Source organism: Schistocerca cancellata, chromosome 1 (assembly GCF_023864275.1).
Source record: "Schistocerca cancellata isolate TAMUIC-IGC-003103 chromosome 1, iqSchCanc2.1, whole genome shotgun sequence".
In the NCBI taxonomy this organism is placed as follows: domain Eukaryota; kingdom Metazoa; phylum Arthropoda; class Insecta; order Orthoptera; family Acrididae; genus Schistocerca; species Schistocerca cancellata.
Window position 1 is genome coordinate 5,744,198 of NC_064626.1, and position 14,483 is coordinate 5,758,680.

Here is a 14,483-nt window from a genome sequence, read left to right on the forward strand (position 1 = left end):
CATTCGCTGGGCGCGTGCAGCCTTCGACACTAGCGGAGGACGCATCTTGTCCCTGGTGTTCAGCGGAGGGCCTGTGCGGGGTGTGGCAGTGTCGTGCTGGAGGGCCCACTGGTAGCGATGTGGGCTTCCTCGCCTCGCCACGCCTCGCCTCGCCTCGCCTCACACCAGGTGTCTGCGTAGTTTGCAGTGCATTCGCACCATTCCTATCCCTGTCCCTGTCCCCGTCCCGACTTGTGCCGACTTTGCTCGACTGCCGCTCGCTGCCGCTCGGGTCGTGGTCCATATGACAGCGCAAGCACGACAAACGTCTGCGGGACGAGACGAGACGAGACGAGACGAGACGACTAAGGAATAAATTCGTGGTTACAAATCAAATTTGGAACTCTACACTCCTACACAACAATAGGCGGTGACGTATTTCAGAAATCACCTGCCGATTCGTACTGTTTTGTCGTTTTCAAAGTCTTTTTGGCAAACTTGATTAGCACATTCTCCCTCAAACTGAGTTAATTACTGCATTTTCGTACCATTACAGTAGTTTAAAAGGCTTAAAGAAGCATCTTTGTCACAACAGAAAGGTAGTTTGAAAATTGGGCTGGCGACATAACAAAAAAAAAAAACAGGAAGGGAGCCAGCAGCACCCGGGTTTCCCAGGCGGTCACCCATCCAAGTACTAGCCGGGCCCGATGATGCTTAACTTCGGTGATCGGACGAGAACCGGTGTATTCATCATGGTATGGCCGTTGGCGCTCATCTAATGTAGGAGCACGGCAGATTTCGCGTTCGGCTTTTCTCCCAACACACAAAATGTTAGTTTTCGGCCGCATTTGACGAAAGCGCTTCCTTCCGCAACCGCCAGTTCCTCGAGGACGGCGCGGGGAGGCACGCCCGGCGTCCCAGCAGAGTGACGGCCGAATTGGCGGGCGCACCGCCGCGTGTGTTAGACGCACTGCTGCTCGTTGCACCCCCTGTCATTCGCTGGGCGCGTGCAGCCTTCGACACTAGCGGAGGACGCATCTTGTCCCTGGTGTTCAGCGGAGGGCCTGTGCGGGGTGTGGCAGTGTCGTGCTGGAGGGCCCACTGGTAGCGATGTGGGCTTCCTCGCCTCGCCACGCCTCGCCTCGCCTCGCCTCACACCAGGTGTCTGCGTAGTTTGCAGTGCATTCGCACCATTCCTATCCCTGTCCCTGTCCCCGTCCCGACTTGTGCCGACTTTGCTCGACTGCCGCTCGCTGCCGCTCGGGTCGTGGTCCATATGACAGCGCAAGCACGACAAACGTCTGCGGGACGAGACGAGACGAGACGAGACGAGACGACTAAGGAATAAATTCGTGGTTACAAATCAAATTTGGAACTCTACACTCCTACACGACAATAGGCGGTGACGTATTTCAGAAATCACCTGCCGATTCGTACTGTTTTGTCGTTTTCAAAGTCTTCTTGGCAAACTTGGTTAGCACATTCTCCCTCAAACTGAGTTAATTACTGCATTTTCGTTCCATTACAGTAGTTTAAAAGGCTTAAAGAAGCATCTTTGTCACAACAGAAAGGTAGTTTGAAAATTGGGCTGGCGACATAACAAAAAAAAAAAAACAGGAAGGGAGCCAGCAGCACCCGGGTTTCCCAGGCGGTCACCCATCCAAGTACTAGCCGGGCCCGATGATGCTTAACTTCGGTGATCGGACGAGAACCGGTGTATTCATCATGGTATGGCCGTTGACGCTCATCTAATGTAGGAGCACGGCAGAATTCGCGTTCGGCTTTTCTCCCAACACACAAAATGTTAGTTTTCGGCCGCATTTGACGAAAGCGCTTCCTTCCGCAACCGCCAGTTCCTCGAGGACGGCGCGGGGAGGCACGCCCGGCGTCCCAGCAGAGTGACGGCCGAATTGGCGGGCGCACCGCCGCGTGTGTTAGACGCACTGCTGCTCGTTGCACCCCCTGTCATTCGCTGGGCGCGTGCAGCCTTCGACACTAGCGGAGGACGCATCTTGTCCCTGGTGTTCAGCGGAGGGCCTGTGCGGGGTGTGGCAGTGTCGTGCTGGAGGGCCCACTGGTAGCGATGTGGGCTTCCTCGCCTCACCACGCCTCGCCTCGTCTCGCCTCACACCAGGTGTCTGCGTAGTTTGCAGTGCATTCGCACCATTCCTATCCCTGTCCCTGTCCCCGTCCCGACTTGTGCCGACTTTGCTCGACTGCCGCTCGCTGCCGCTCGGGTCGTGGTCCATATGACAGCGCAAGCACGACAAACGTCTGCGGGACGAGACGAGACGAGACGAGACGACTAAGGAATAAATTCGTGGTTACAAATCAAATTTGGAACTCAACACACCTACACAACAATAGGCGGTGACGTATTTCAGAAATCACCTGCCGATTCGTAGTGTTTTGTCGTTTTCAAAGTCTTCTTGGCAAACTTGGTTAGCACATTCTCCCTCAAACTGAGTTAATTACTGCATTTTCGTACCATTACAGTAGTTTAAAAGGCTTAAAGAAGCATCTTTGTCACAACAGAAAGGTAGTTTGAAAATTGGGCTGGCGACATAACAAAAAAAAAAAAACAGGAAGGGAGCCAGCAGCACCCGGGTTTCCCAGGCGGTCACCCATCCAAGTACTAGCCGGGCCCGATGATGCTTAACTTCGGTGATCGGACGAGAACCGGTGTATTCATCATCGTATGGCCGTTGACGCTCATCTAATGTAGGAGCACGGCAGAATTCGCGTTCGGCTTTTCTCCCAACACACAAAATGTTAGTTTTCGGCCGCATTTGACGAAAGCGCTTCCTTCCGCAACCGCCAGTTCCTCGAGGACGGCGCGGGGAGGCACGCCCGGCGTCCCAGCAGAGTGACGGCCGAATTGGCGGGCGCACCGCCGCGTGTGTTAGACGCACTGCTGCTCGTTGCACCCCCTGTCATTCGCTGGGCGCGTGCAGCCTTCGACACTAGCGGAGGACGCATCTTGTCCCTGGTGTTCAGCGGAGGGCCTGTGCGGGGTGTGGCAGTGTCGTGCTGGAGGGCCCACTGGTAGCGATGTGGGCTTCCTCGCCTCGCCACGCCTCGCCTCGCCTCGCCTCACACCAGGTGTCTGCGTAGTTTGCAGTGCATTCGCACCATTCCTATCCCTGTCCCTGTCCCCGTCCCGACTTGTGCCGACTTTGCTCGACTGCCGCTCGCTGCCGCTCGGGTCGTGGTCCATATGACAGCGCAAGCACGACAAACGTCTGCGGGACGAGACGAGACGAGACGAGACGAGACGACTAAGGAATAAATTCGTGGTTACAAATCAAATTTGGAACTCAACACTCCTACACAACAATAGGCGGTGACGTATTTCAGAAATCACCTGCCGATTCGTACTGTTTTGTCGTTTTCAAAGTCTTCTGGGCAAACTTGGTTAGCACATTCTCCCTCAAACTGAGTTAATTACTGCATTTTCGTACCATTACAGTAGTTTAAAAGGCTTAAAGAAGCATCTTTGTCACAACAGAAAGGTAGTTTGAAAATTGGGCTGGCGACATAACAAAAAAAAAAAAACAGGAAGGGAGCCAGCAGCACCCGGGTTTCCCAGGCGGTCACCCATCCAAGTACTAGCCGGGCCCGATGATGCTTAACTTCGGTGATCGGACGAGAACCGGTGTATTCATCATGGTATGGCCGTTGACGCTCATCTAATGTAGGAGCACGGCAGAATTCGCGTTCGGCTTTTCTCCCAACACACAAAATGTTAGTTTTCGGCCGCATTTGACGAAAGCGCTTCCTTCCGCAACCGCCAGTTCCTCGAGGACGGCGCGGGGAGGCACGCCCGGCGTCCCAGCAGAGTGACGGCCGAATTGGCGGGCGCACCGCCGCGTGTGTTAGACGCACTGCTGCTCGTTGCACCCCCTGTCATTCGCTGGGCGCGTGCAGCCTTCGACACTAGCGGAGGACGCATCTTGTCCCTGGTGTTCAGCGGAGGGCCTGTGCGGGGTGTGGCAGTGTCGTGCTGGAGGGCCCACTGGTAGCGATGTGGGCTTCCTCGCCTCGCCACGCCTCGCCTCGCCTCGCCTCACACCAGGTGTCTGCGTAGTTTGCAGTGCATTCGCACCATTCCTATCCCTGTCCCTGTCCCCGTCCCGACTTGTGCCGACTTTGCTCGACTGCCGCTCGCTGCCGCTCGGGTCGTGGTCCATATGACAGCGCAAGCACGACAAACGTCTGCGGGACGAGACGAGACGAGATGAGACGAGACGAGACGACTAAGGAATAAATTCGTGGTTACAAATCAAATTTGGAACTCTACACTCCTACACGACAATAGGCGGTGACGTATTTCAGAAATCACCTGCCGATTCGTACTGTTTTGTCGTTTTCAAAGTCTTCTTGGCAAACTTGGTTAGCACATTCTCCCTCAAACTGAGTTAATTACTGCATTTTCGTTCCATTACAGTAGTTTAAAAGGCATAAGGAAGCATCTTTGTCACAACAGAAAGGTAGTTTGAAAATTGGGCTGGCGACATAACAAAAAAAAAAACAGGAAGGGAGCCAGCAGCACCCGGGTTTCCCAGGCGGTCACCCATCCAAGTACTAGCCGGGCCCGATGATGCTTAACTTCGGTGATCGGACGAGAACCGGTGTATTCATCATGGTATGGCCGTTGACGCTCATCTAATGTAGGAGCACGGCAGAATTCGCGTTCGGCTTTTCTCCCAACACACAAAATGTTAGTTTTCGGCCGCATTTGACGAAAGCGCTTCCTTCCGCAACCGCCAGTTCCTCGAGGACGGCGCGGGGAGGCACGCCCGGCGTCCCAGCAGAGTGACGGCCGAATTGGCGGGCGCACCGCCGCGTGTGTTAGACGCACTGCTGCTCGTTGCACCCCCTGTCATTCGCTGGGCGCGTGCAGCCTTCGACACTAGCGGAGGACGCATCTTGTCCCTGGTGTTCAGCGGAGGGCCTGTGCGGGGTGTGGCAGTGTCGTGCTGGAGGGCCCACTGGTAGCGATGTGGGCTTCCTCGCCTCACCACGCCTCGCCTCGCCTCGCCTCACACCAGGTGTCTGCGTAGTTTGCAGTGCATTCGCACCATTCCTATCCCTGTCCCTGTCCCCGTCCCGACTTGTGCCGACTTTGCTCGACTGCCGCTCGCTGCCGCTCGGGTCGTGGTCCATATGACAGCGCAAGCACGACAAACGTCTGCGGGACGAGACGAGACGAGATGAGACGAGACGAGACGACTAAGGAATAAATTCGTGGTTACAAATCAAATTTGGAACTCTACACTCCTACACGACAATAGGCGGTGACGTATTTCAGAAATCACCTGCCGATTCGTACTGTTTTGTCGTTTTCAAAGTCTTCTTGGCAAACTTGGTTAGCACATTCTCCCTCAAACTGAGTTAATTACTGCATTTTCGTTCCATTACAGTAGTTTAAAAGGCTTAAGGAAGCATCTTTGTCACAACAGAAAGGTAGTTTGAAAATTGGGCTGGCGACATAACAAAAAAAAAAACAGTAAGGGAGCCAACAGCACCCGGGTTTCCCAGGCGGTCACCCATCCAAGTACTAGCCGGGCCCGATGATGCTTAACTTCGGTGATCGGACGAGAACCGGTGTATTCATCATGGTATGGCCGTTGGCGCTCATCTAATGTAGGAGCACGGCAGAATTCGCGTTCGGCTTTTCTCCCAACACACAAAATGTTAGTTTTCGGCCGCATTTGACGAAAGCGCTTCCTTCCGCAACCGCCAGTTCCTCGAGGACGGCGCGGGGAGGCACGCCCGGCGTCCCAGCAGAGTGACGGCCGAATTGGCGGGCGCACCGCCGCGTGTGTTAGACGCACTGCTGCTCGTTGCACCCCCTGTCATTCGCTGGGCGCGTGCAGCCTTCGACACTAGCGGAGGACGCATCTTGTCCCTGGTGTTCAGCGGAGGGCCTGTGCGGGGTGTGGCAGTGTCGTGCTGGAGGGCCCAGTGGTAGCGATGTGGGCTACCTCGCCTCGCCACGCCTCGCCTCGCCTCGCCTCACACCAGGTGTCTGCGTAGTTTGCAGTGCATTCGCACCATTCCTATCCCTGTCCCTGTCCCCGTCCCGACTTGTGCCGACTTTGCTCGACTGCCGCTCGCTGCCGCTCGGGTCGTGGTCCATATGACAGCGCAAGCACGACAAACGTCTGCGGGACGAGACGAGACGAGACGAGACGACTAAGGAATAAATTCGTGGTTACAAATCAAATTTGGAACTCAACACACCTACACAACAATAGGCGGTGACGTATTTCAGAAATCACCTGCCGATTCGTACTGTTTTGTCGTTTTCAAAGTCTTCTTGGCAAACTTGGTTAGCACATTCTCCCTCAAACTGAGTTAATTACTGCATTTTCGTACCATTACAGTAGTTTAAAAGGCTTAAAGAAGCATCTTTGTCACAACAGAAAGGTAGTTTGAAAATTGGGCTGGCGACATAACAAAAAAAAAAAACAGGAAGGGAGCCAGCAGTACCCGGGTTTCCCAGGCGGTCACCCATCCAAGTACTAGCCGAGCCCGATGATGCTTAACTTCGGTGATCGGACGAGAACCGGTGTATTCATCATGGTATGGCCGTTGACGCTCATCTAATGTAGGAGCACGGCAGAATTCGCGTTCGGCTTTTCTCCCAACACACAAAATTTTAGTTTTCGGCCGCATTTGACGAAAGCGCTTCCTTCCGCAACCGCCAGTTCCTCGAGGACGGCGCGGGGAGGCACGCCCGGCGTCCCAGCAGAGTGACGGCCGAATTGGCGGGCGCACCGCCGCGTGTGTTAGACGCACTGCTGCTCGTTGCACCCCCTGTCATTCGCTGGGCGCGTGCAGCCTTCGACACTAGCGGAGGACGCATCTTGTCCCTGGTGTTCAGCGGAGGGCCTGTGCGGGGTGTGGCAGTGTCGTGCTGGAGGGCCCACTGGTAGCGATGTGGGCTACCTCGCCTCGCCACGCCTCGCCTCGCCTCGCCTCACACCAGGTGTCTGCGTAGTTTGCAGTGCATTCGCACCATTCCTATCCCTGTCCCTGTCCCCGTCCCGACTTGTCCCGACTTTGCTCGACTGCCGCTCGCTGCCGCTCGGGTCGTGGTCCATATGACAGCGCAAGCACGACAAACGTCTGCGGGACGAGACGAGACGAGACGAGACGACTAAGGAATAAATTCGTGGTTACAAATCAAATTTGGAACTCAACACACCTACACAACAATAGGCGCTGACGTATTTCAGAAATCACCTGCCGATTCGTACTGTTTTGTCGTTTTCAAAGTCTTCTTGGCAAACTTGGTTAGTACATTCTCCCTCAAACTGAGTTAATTACTGCATTTTCGTTCCATTACAGTAGTTTAAAAGGCTTAAGGAAGCATCTTTGTCACAACAGAAAGTTAGTTTGAAAATTGGGCTGGCGACATAACAAAAAAAAAAACAGTAAGGGAGCCAACAGCACCCGGGTTTCCCAGGCGGTCACCCATCCAAGTACTAGCCGGGCCCGATGTTGCTTAACTTCGGTGATCGGACGAGAACCGGTGTATTCATCATGGTATGGCCGTTGACGCTCATCTAATGTAGGAGCACGGCAGAATTCGCGTTCGGCTTTTCTCCCAACACACAAAATGTTAGTTTTCGGCCGCATTTGACGAAAGCGCTTCCTTCCGCAACCGCCAGTTCCTCGAGGACGGCGCGGGGAGGCACGCCCGGCGTCCCAGCAGAGTGACGGCCGAATTGGCGGGCGCACCGCCGCGTGTGTTAGACGCACTGCTGCTCGTTGCACCCCCTGTCATTCGCTGGGCGCGTGCAGCCTTCGACACTAGCGGAGGACGCATCTTGTCCCTGGTGCTCAGCGGAGGGCCTGTGCGGGGTGTGGCAGTGTCGTGCTGGAGGGCCCACTGGTAGCGATGTGGGCTTCCTCGCCTCGCCACGCCTCGCCTCGCCTCGCCTCACACCAGGTGTCTGCGTAGTTTGCAGTGCATTCGCACCATTCCTATCCCTGTCCCTGTCCCCGTCCCGACTTGTGCCGACTTTGCTCGACTGCCGCTCGCTGCCGCTCGGGTCGTGGTCCATATGACAGCGCAAGCACGACAAACGTCTGCGGGACGAGACGAGACGAGACGAGACGACTAAGGAATAAATTCGTGGTTACAAATCAAATTTGGAACTCAACACACCTACACAACAATAGGCGGTGACGTATTTCAGAAATCACCTGCCGATTCGTACTGTTTTGTCGTTTTCAAAGTCTTCTTGGCAAACTTGGTTAGTACATTCTCCCTCAAACTGAGTTAATTACTGCATTTTCGTTCCATTACAGTAGTTTAAAAGGCTTAAGGAAGCATCTTTGTCACAACAGAAAGTTAGTTTGAAAATTGGGCTGGCGACATAACAAAAAAAAACAGTAAGGGAGCCAACAGCACCCGGGTTTCCCAGGCGGTCACCCATCCAAGTACTAGCCGGGCCCGATGATGCTTAACTTTGGTGATCGGACGAGAACCGGTGTATTCATCATGGTATGGCCGTTGACGCTCATCTAATGTAGGAGCACGGCAGAATTCGCGTTCGGCTTTTCTCCCAACACACAAAATGTTAGTTTTCGGCCGCATTTGACGAAAGCGCTTCCTTCCGCAACCGCCAGTTCCTCGAGGACGGCGCGGGGAGGCGCGCCCGGCGTCCCAGCAGAGTGACGGCCGAATTGGCGGGCGCACCGCCGCGTGTGTGAGACGCACTGCTGCTCGTTGCACCCCCTGTCATTCGCTGGGCGCGTGCAGCCTTCGACACTAGCGGAGGACGCATCTTGTCCCTGGTGTTCAGCGGAGGGCCTGTGCGGGGTGTGGCAGTGTCGTGCTGGAGGGCCCACTGGTAGCGATGTGGGCTTCCTCGCCTCGCCACGCCTCGCCTCGCCTCGCCTCACACCAGGTGTCTGCGTAGTTTGCAGTGCATTCGCACCATTCCTATCCCTGTCCCTGTCCCCGTCCCGACTTGTGCCGACTTTGCTCGACTGCCGCTCGCTGCCGCTCGGGTCGTGGTCCATATGACAGCGCAAGCACGACAAACGTCTGCGGGACGAGACGAGACGAGATGAGACGAGACGAGACGACTAAGGAATAAATTCGTGGTTACAAATCAAATTTGGAACTCTACACTCCTACACGACAATAGGCGGTGACGTATTTCAGAAATCACCTGCCGATTCGTACTGTTTTGTCGTTTTCAAAGTCTTCTTGGCAAACTTGGTTAGCACATTCTCCCTCAAACTGAGTTAATTACTGCATTTTCGTTCCATTACAGTAGTTTAAAAGGCATAAGGAAGCATCTTTGTCACAACAGAAAGGTAGTTTGAAAATTGGGCTGGCGACATAACAAAAAAAAAACAGTAAGGGAGCCAACAGCACCCGGGTTTCCCAGGCGGTCACCCATCCAAGTACTAGCCGGGCCCGATGATGCTTAACTTCGGTGATCGGACGAGAACCGGTGTATTCATCATGGTATGGCCGTTGACGCTCATCTAATGTAGGAGCACGGCAGAATTCGCGTTCGGCTTTTCTCCCAACACACAAAATGTTAGTTTTCGGCCGCATTTGACGAAAGCGCTTCCTTCCGCAACCGCCAGTTCCTCGAGGACGGCGCGGGGAGGCGCGCCCGGCGTCCCAGCAGAGTGACGGCCGAATTGGCGGGCGCACCGCCGCGTGTGTGAGACGCACTGCTGCTCGTTGCACCCCCTGTCATTCGCTGGGCGCGTGCAGCCTTCGACACTAGCGGAGGACGCATCTTGTCCCTGGTGTTCAGCGGAGGGCCTGTGCGGGGTGTGGCAGTGTCGTGCTGGAGGGCCCACTGGTAGCGATGTGGGCTTCCTCGCCTCGCCACGCCTCGCCTCGCCTCGCCTCACACCAGGTGTCTGCGTAGTTTGCAGTGCATTCGCACCATTCCTATCCCTGTCCCTGTCCCCGTCCCGACTTGTGCCGACTTTGCTCGACTGCCGCTCGCTGCCGCTCGGGTCGTGGTCCATATGACAGCGCAAGCACGACAAACGTCTGCGGGACGAGACGAGACGAGACGAGACGACTAAGGAATAAATTCGTGGTTACAAATCAAATTTGGAACTCAACACACCTACACAACAATAGGCGGTGACGTATTTCAGAAATCACCTGCCGATTCGTACTGTTTTGTCGTTTTCAAAGTCTTCTTGGCAAACTTGGTTAGTACATTCTCCCTCAAACTGAGTTAATTACTGCATTTTCGTTCCATTACAGTAGTTTAAAAGGCTTAAGGAAGCATCTTTGTCACAACAGAAAGGTAGTTTGAAAATTGGGCTGGCGACATAACAAAAAAAAAACAGTAAGGGAGCCAACAGCACCCGGGTTTCCCAGGCGGTCACCCATCCAAGTACTAGCCGGGCCCGATGATGCTTAACTTCGGTGATCGGACGAGAACCGGTGTATTCATCATGGTATGGCCGTTGGCGCTCATCTAATGTAGGAGCACGGCAGAATTCGCGTTCGGCTTTTCTCCCAACACACAAAATGTTAGTTTTCGGCCGCATTTGACGAAAGCGCTTCCTTCCGCAACCGCCAGTTCCTCGAGGACGGCGCGAGGAGGCACGCCCGGCGTCCCAGCAGAGTGACGGCCGAATTGGCGGGCGCACCGCCGCGTGTGTTAGACGCACTGCTGCTCGTTGCACCCCCTGTCATTCGCTGGGCGCGTGCAGCCTTCGACACTAGCGGAGGACGCATCTTGTCCCTGGTGTTCAGCGGAGGGCCTGTGCGGGGTGTGGCAGTGTCGTGCTGGAGGGCCCACTGGTAGCGATGTGGGCTTCCTCGCCTCGCCACGCCTCGCCTCGCCTCGCCTCACACCAGGTGTCTGCGTAGTTTGCAGTGCATTCGCACCATTCCTATCCCTGTCCCTGTCCCCGTCCCGACTTGTGCCGACTTTGCTCGACTGCCGCTCGCTGCCGCTCGGGTCGTGGTCCATATGACAGCGCAAGCACGACAAACGTCTGCGGGACGAGACGAGACGAGACGAGACGACTAAGGAATAAATTCGTGGTTACAAATCAAATTTGGAACTCAACACACCTACACAACAATAGGCGGTGACGTATTTCAGAAATCACCTGCCGATTCGTACTGTTTTGTCGTTTTCAAAGTCTTCTTGGCAAACTTGGTTAGTACATTCTCCCTCAAACTGAGTTAATTACTGCATTTTCGTTCCATTACAGTAGTTTAAAAGGCTTAAGGAAGCATCTTTGTCACAACAGAAAGTTAGTTTGAAAATTGGGCTGGCGACATAACAAAAAAAAAACAGTAAGGGAGCCAACAGCACCCGGGTTTCCCAGGCGGTCACCCATCCAAGTACTAGCCGGGCCCGATGATGCTTAACTTCGGTGATCGGACGAGAACCGGTGTATTCATCATGGTATGGCCGTTGGCGCTCATCTAATGTAGGAGCACGGCAGAATTCGCGTTCGGCTTTTCTCCCAACACACAAAATGTTAGTTTTCGGCCGCATTTGACGAAAGCGCTTCCTTCCGCAACCGCCAGTTCCTCGAGGACGGCGCGGGGAGGCGCGCCCGGCGTCCCAGCAGAGTGACGGCCGAATTGGCGGGCGCACCGCCGCGTGTGTGAGACGCACTGCTGCTCGTTGCACCCCCTGTCATTCGCTGGGCGCGTGCAGCCTTCGACACTAGCGGAGGACGCATCTTGTCCCTGGTGTTCAGCGGAGGGCCTGTGCGGGGTGTGGCAGTGTCGTGCTGGAGGGCCCACTGGTAGCGATGTGGGCTACCTCGCCTCGCCACGCCTCGCCTCGCCTCGCCTCACACCAGGTGTCTGCGTAGTTTGCAGTGCATTCGCACCATTCCTATCCCTGTCCCTGTCCCCGTCCCGACTTGTCCCGACTTTGCTCGACTGCCGCTCGCTGCCGCTCGGGTCGTGGTCCATATGACAGCGCAAGCACGACAAACGTCTGCGGGACGAGACGAGACGAGACGAGACGACTAAGGAATAAATTCGTGGTTACAAATCAAATTTGGAACTCAACACACCTACACAACAATAGGCGGTGACGTATTTCAGAAATCACCTGCCGATTCGTACTGTTTTGTCGTTTTCAAAGTCTTCTTGGCAAACTTGGTTAGTACATTCTCCCTCAAACTGAGTTAATTACTGCATTTTCGTTCCATTACAGTAGTTTAAAAGGCTTAAGGAAGCATCTTTGTCACAACAGAAAGGTAGTTTGAAAATTGGGCTGGCGACATAACAAAAAAAAAAACAGTAAGGGAGCCAACAGCACCCGGGTTTCCCAGGCGGTCACCCATCCAAGTACTAGCCGGGCCCGATGATGCTTAACTTCGGTGATCGGACGAGAACCGGTGTATTCATCATGGTATGGCCGTTGGCGCTCATCTAATGTAGGAGCACGGCAGAATTCGCGTTCGGCTTTTCTCCCAACACACAAAATGTTAGTTTTCGGCCGCATTTGACGAAAGCGCTTCCTTCCGCAACCGCCAGTTCCTCGAGGACGGCGCGGGGAGGCGCGCCCGGCGTCCCAGCAGAGTGACGGCCGAATTGGCGGGCGCACCGCCGCGTGTGTGAGACGCACTGCTGCTCGTTGCACCCCCTGTCATTCGCTGGGCGCGTGCAGCCTTCGACACTAGCGGAGGACGCATCTTGTCCCTGGTGTTCAGCGGAGGGCCTGTGCGGGGTGTGGCAGTGTCGTGCTGGAGGGCCCACTGGTAGCGATGTGGGCTTCCTCGCCTCGCCACGCCTCGCCTCGCCTCGCCTCACACCAGGTGTCTGCGTAGTTTGCAGTGCATTCGCACCATTCCTATCCCTGTCCCTGTCCCCGTCCCGACTTGTGCCGACTTTGCTCGACTGCCGCTCGCTGCCGCTCGGGTCGTGGTCCATATGACAGCGCAAGCACGACAAACGTCTGCGGGACGAGACGAGACGAGATGAGACGAGACGAGACGACTAAGGAATAAATTCGTGGTTACAAATCAAATTTGGAACTCTACACTCCTACACGACAATAGGCGGTGACGTATTTCAGAAATCACCTGCCGATTCGTACTGTTTTGTCGTTTTCAAAGTCTTCTTGGCAAACTTGGTTAGCACATTCTCCCTCAAACTGAGTTAATTACTGCATTTTCGTTCCATTACAGTAGTTTAAAAGGCATAAGGAAGCATCTTTGTCACAACAGAAAGGTAGTTTGAAAATTGGGCTGGCGACATAACAAAAAAAAAACAGTAAGGGAGCCAACAGCACCCGGGTTTCCCAGGCGGTCACCCATCCAAGTACTAGCCGGGCCCGATGATGCTTAACTTCGGTGATCGGACGAGAACCGGTGTATTCATCATGGTATGGCCGTTGGCGCTCATCTAATGTAGGAGCACGGCAGAATTCGCGTTCGGCTTTTCTCCCAACACACAAAATGTTAGTTTTCGGCCGCATTTGACGAAAGCGCTTCCTTCCGCAACCGCCAGTTCCTCGAGGACGGCGCGGGGAGGCACGCCCGGCGTCCCAGCAGAGTGACGGCCGAATTGGCGGGCGCACCGCCGCGTGTGTTAGACGCACTGCTGCTCGTTGCACCCCCTGTCATTCGCTGGGCGCGTGCAGCCTTCGACACTAGCGGAGGACGCATCTTGTCCCTGGTGTTCAGCGGAGGGCCTGTGCGGGGTGTGGCAGTGTCGTGCTGGAGGGCCCACTGGTAGCGATGTGGGCTACCTCGCCTCGCCACGCCTCGCCTCGCCTCGCCTCGCCTCGCCTCACACCAGGTGTCTGCGTAGTTTGCAGTGCATTCGCACCATTCCTATCCCTGTCCCTGTCCCCGTCCCGACTTGTGCCGACTTTGCTCGACTGCCGCTCGCTGCCGCTCGGGTCGTGGTCCATATGACAGCGCAAGCACGACAAACGTCTGCGGGACGAGACGAGACGAGACGAGACGAGACGACTAAGGAATAAATTCGTGGTTACAAATCAAATTTGGAACTCAACACACCTACACAACAATAGGCGGTGACGTATTTCAGAAATCACCTGCCGATTCGTACTGTTTTGTCGTTTTCAAAGTCTTCTTGGCAAACTTGGTTAGCACATTCTCCCTCAAACTGAGTTAATTACTGCATTTTCGTACCATTACAGTAGTTTAAAAGGCTTAAAGAAGCATCTTTGTCACAACAGAAAGGTAGTTTGAAAATTGGGCTGGCGACATAACAAAAAAAAAAAAACAGGAAGGGAGCCAGCAGTACCCGGGTTTCCCAGGCGGTCACCCATCCAAGTACTAGCCGGGCCCGATGATGCTTAACTTCGGTGATCGGACGAGAACCGGTGTATTCATCATGGTATGGCCGTTGACGCTCATCTAATGTAGGAGCACGGCAGAATTCGCGTTCGGCTTTTCTCCCAACACACAAAATGTTAGTTTTCGGCCGCATTTGACGAAAGCGCTTCCTTCCGCAACCGCCAGTTCCTCGAGGACGGCGCGGGGAGGCACGCCCG

At 54.9% G+C, this 14,483-nt stretch overlaps 1 protein-coding gene and 15 non-coding genes across 16 annotated transcripts in view; all 16 read right to left on the bottom strand.

Moving 5' to 3' along the window:
* LOC126148542 (uncharacterized) overlaps positions 1-14,483 on the bottom strand; it is a gene marked incomplete at its 5' end in the record, with an annotated part of 95,356 nt that overhangs the window by 2,351 nt on the left and 78,522 nt on the right. The gene's annotated exons all lie outside the window — the stretch shown is intronic.
* LOC126101393 (5S ribosomal RNA) lies at positions 630-748 on the bottom strand. The gene has a single exon (XR_007522315.1). It is a non-coding gene; the product is annotated as a 5S ribosomal RNA (ribosomal RNA).
* Positions 1,603-1,721, bottom strand: LOC126101490 (5S ribosomal RNA). The gene has a single exon (XR_007522329.1). It is a non-coding gene; the product is annotated as a 5S ribosomal RNA (ribosomal RNA).
* On the bottom strand, positions 2,571-2,689 carry LOC126101607 (5S ribosomal RNA). The gene has a single exon (XR_007522354.1). It is a non-coding gene; the product is annotated as a 5S ribosomal RNA (ribosomal RNA).
* Positions 3,544-3,662, bottom strand: LOC126101492 (5S ribosomal RNA). Its single transcript, XR_007522330.1, has one exon. It is a non-coding gene; the product is annotated as a 5S ribosomal RNA (ribosomal RNA).
* LOC126101498 (5S ribosomal RNA) lies at positions 4,520-4,638 on the bottom strand. Its single transcript, XR_007522331.1, has one exon. It is a non-coding gene; the product is annotated as a 5S ribosomal RNA (ribosomal RNA).
* On the bottom strand, positions 5,496-5,614 carry LOC126104533 (5S ribosomal RNA). The gene has a single exon (XR_007523310.1). It is a non-coding gene; the product is annotated as a 5S ribosomal RNA (ribosomal RNA).
* LOC126101600 (5S ribosomal RNA) lies at positions 6,463-6,581 on the bottom strand. The gene has a single exon (XR_007522353.1). It is a non-coding gene; the product is annotated as a 5S ribosomal RNA (ribosomal RNA).
* On the bottom strand, positions 7,429-7,547 carry LOC126101505 (5S ribosomal RNA). The gene has a single exon (XR_007522332.1). It is a non-coding gene; the product is annotated as a 5S ribosomal RNA (ribosomal RNA).
* LOC126101416 (5S ribosomal RNA) lies at positions 8,393-8,511 on the bottom strand. Its single transcript, XR_007522318.1, has one exon. It is a non-coding gene; the product is annotated as a 5S ribosomal RNA (ribosomal RNA).
* Positions 9,368-9,486, bottom strand: LOC126099914 (5S ribosomal RNA). Its single transcript, XR_007522132.1, has one exon. It is a non-coding gene; the product is annotated as a 5S ribosomal RNA (ribosomal RNA).
* LOC126104655 (5S ribosomal RNA) lies at positions 10,333-10,451 on the bottom strand. Its single transcript, XR_007523311.1, has one exon. It is a non-coding gene; the product is annotated as a 5S ribosomal RNA (ribosomal RNA).
* LOC126104777 (5S ribosomal RNA) lies at positions 11,298-11,416 on the bottom strand. Its single transcript, XR_007523312.1, has one exon. It is a non-coding gene; the product is annotated as a 5S ribosomal RNA (ribosomal RNA).
* On the bottom strand, positions 12,264-12,382 carry LOC126104898 (5S ribosomal RNA). Its single transcript, XR_007523313.1, has one exon. It is a non-coding gene; the product is annotated as a 5S ribosomal RNA (ribosomal RNA).
* Positions 13,239-13,357, bottom strand: LOC126105020 (5S ribosomal RNA). The gene has a single exon (XR_007523314.1). It is a non-coding gene; the product is annotated as a 5S ribosomal RNA (ribosomal RNA).
* LOC126101558 (5S ribosomal RNA) lies at positions 14,222-14,340 on the bottom strand. The gene has a single exon (XR_007522341.1). It is a non-coding gene; the product is annotated as a 5S ribosomal RNA (ribosomal RNA).